Source organism: Frankliniella occidentalis, unplaced genomic scaffold (assembly GCF_000697945.3).
Source record: "Frankliniella occidentalis isolate FOCC.00 unplaced genomic scaffold, Focc_3.1 Scaffold136, whole genome shotgun sequence".
Taxonomy (NCBI): domain Eukaryota; kingdom Metazoa; phylum Arthropoda; class Insecta; order Thysanoptera; family Thripidae; genus Frankliniella; species Frankliniella occidentalis.
The window spans coordinates 159,762-162,638 of record NW_026267263.1 but is presented as its reverse complement, the minus strand read 5'-3'; the positions used below and the strand labels follow the sequence as shown (position 1 = coordinate 162,638).

General features: G+C 50.1%; 1 protein-coding gene across 2 annotated transcripts in view; it reads right to left on the bottom strand.

The window, feature by feature from the left end:
- Positions 1-2,877, bottom strand: part of LOC113212504 (uncharacterized) — a 44,618-nt gene that overhangs the window by 34,685 nt on the left and 7,056 nt on the right. Inside the window, exon 3 of one of the 2 annotated variants that reach the window (XR_008011521.1) lies at positions 25-132. The exons of the other annotated variant lie outside the window; for it this stretch is intronic. The gene's annotated coding sequence lies outside the window, so the exon portion shown is untranslated. The remainder of the gene's footprint in view (positions 1-24; positions 133-2,877) is intronic. 2 annotated transcript variants of the gene reach the window in all.

The window sequence follows — 2,877 nt, the reverse complement described above, 5'->3', positions numbered from 1 at the left end:
CACGCCCCGCCGCAGCTGCTGGACCTCTGTCTCCTCTGTCCTGGGCTTCTTGCGAGGAGGCGCGCCGTCGTGTTCTATCAGGCGGATCAGTGCGATGCTATCCGGAAGGTCGGCAGGGTCGGCGTTCAGGTCCTGTTGGCATTGTACTATGATCAGTCTCCAGTAAGGTAAGGTGTGAAAATATCCTATCATACACCAAATTTTAGCAATCATTTAAAAAATTGCAAGCAGTATGTATTGCTTTTAGTTAGTGAGATAGTGCTTGCAAATTTGTTTTGATTGTAGAAACTTTTGCAATTTGGGAGTGTGTACTGCTGCATAATTTATCTGATCCTATAGTGCAAAATTATTTGATAGATGAATGGGAGTAAATGTGTAGGAAACTCAATTGTGAAATTTTTATGAAGTGCCACTTTTAGAAGTACTAAAGTATAAGCCTTATTATTTAGCAAACGAGATGAAAAGATACTGTACTGGTCAATGCATTGATACATAAAGAACAAGCATAATACATAACCTGGTGAATTTACTTCCCAGCGACCAATCCTCGATCAAATTATCCCTTGTCCCACCAATCATTCAGAAATCGTTCTCAGAACATTAAAATTTTGTCAAAATTGGGGCATTTTTGCATCATTTGGAGTAAGATTTACGCCAAATTAATGTGCCGTAATTTTCATTTCTTGCTGGGTGGAGACTACAACTTTAAGTACTGACCTTCCTGCAAACTGGACACTTTCCCGCTAAGGCTGGATTCTGCACACATTCATTACAGATAGTGTGCCCACAAGGCAAGTTCTTAGGACGGTGGTGGTTCAGGTCGAATTGGTTAAAACATACGTCACACTGTAGATCCATCACTGAAACAAAAAGGTAAAGGATTGGTACACTTTGAGCAGAGTGTACCCTGAATCATCAATGCTTACATAACCACAATCCAATGACTTCAGCATAAATTGAATCAACAGTCAAAACATTTTCAGTTTCTACAGTCACAACGTATTCTATTAGCAAAGCTAAGCAAGGAATTACGTGTACGTTTCAACGTACCTGTTTCGCTACAGTCGATCAGTTCCGAACTTAAAACAATGTACTTTTGAAGACAGTAGTCTGGTAGTTGGCTGTCTATCCTAGCGAGGATTAGTGCTAGGTGCTAGGTCTATCGAAACAAGAAAAATTAACACTGCTGCGACACTTAGACAAAGTTTCCCTCGAGCAAGTACAAGAGCAGAAGGAAGCACTACAGTATGTTTCTGCTACTCAAAGAGCATCACAAAAGTCTAAAATTAAATAACGATGCAGTAAACAGGATAGGCTATGTTCTGATTCTTCACAACAAGCCGGCTGTCGGCGTCGGCTGCTTGCTGCTTTGTTTCCATTTGCCGGCGGCCAGCCGCACAAGGCGGTGGGCGCGGCGCGCGTAAAGACGAACGCGGTGAGCTTCTGTGCCGGACCACTAACTCGGTAACAAAATCGAGCAAACTGCATTGAAACTGCATTTCATATCCCGTCTTGAAAGCGCATTTCAGACGCGTTCTCGACGGGACATAAAATGTAGTATTATTGCAGTCCTGCTACCTGGGCGCCGCCGCGCCCAACGAGAGTCCAGTTGCGCTGCTCAAGGTGCCGACCACTGCTGGCTGCGCCATAGGCCGCCCACCCGACAGTGGAGCGTAGCGGGCGAGCATACCTAGCAGGGGCCCGGCCGGAGTCAAGAAGCTCTCACTGGCACAACAGCTTCGGTGCGAGGGTGAGCGACAGATCGAGAAAGAAAGCATGCTAATTGCTCTCAACATTCGCTGACGCTCTGACTTATGAACGTCCGTATAAAACATTGTTGTACCCGAGATAAGACTTTTATTTTTTGCGGACTCTCCTGGCGACCGCTGCGCCCCGCGGCCGCCCGGCTGGCTGGGCCGGCCCGCCACACAGCGCCGCCCGCGAGCTGCCTACCCGCCAGGCGCTCGGCCCGCGGCGGTCCCGGGCTGGCCGGCTGCAGGTGTGCTGAGCGTAGCGTGGAGTCAGTCGGTCTGCAGAGCCTGGCTGCACCATGGTGAAGGACGGTCACTTACAGCACCTCCACCCCGAATGCTCCAACGCCCAGGTCCAGGCCGCCCGACCTCGAGTGCCTTCCGCTCGGGCCGAACGATAAATAACGACTGCATGTTGGCGATAAGGCTATGCATTGAGAAGAAATGTACACCTCAACAGTGGCATTGCTTATTATATTTACACAAAGCACAAGTTAACGTACCGATCAAAGGCAAAAACTTTTCAAAATAAGCATAACATTTAGAGCATTTATACAAATCGCATTTACATGGCAGTGTACTACGAGGTGTACTACAGGGCTCGCCCTTGCAACCGCCACCATGTAGTCCACGTTAAACATATTGCAATTACACTTTACGCATTCTGCCTTAGAAGGGAGACTAATAGCACATTTGACAGGCCACTTGCACGTGAGGGGGCAAGGAGTTTCCGATGGTCCGATACTACAGCAGGCAGCCCGCGAGCTGCTCTGTGCATGGGTCGTCTGGTGGACGTACAAGGACGAGCCGCCGCAGGGCGTGAAGACCGCACGCCACCAGCTTTTCGCCGAGATCGGGGAAATAGCATGCTGAACCCAGATAATTCTCACTGACGCTACAGACTACGGCGCCGCCCGCGGGCTGCCTACCAGAGTTCTCAAACGGGCGGGCGGGCTCCACCCGCTGGCTGAGGTGTGCGAGAGAGAGCGACAGTACACGGGTGGTGCTGCGGTGCTGTGGCTTGGCGTGGCGGCTGCAGTCACCGGCCGGACATCCGAATAGTGCCGAAGTCACCTGTGCGGGGTCCGGCCGGGTCGGCGCTGGCCGACAGCTACTCTCGCCACGC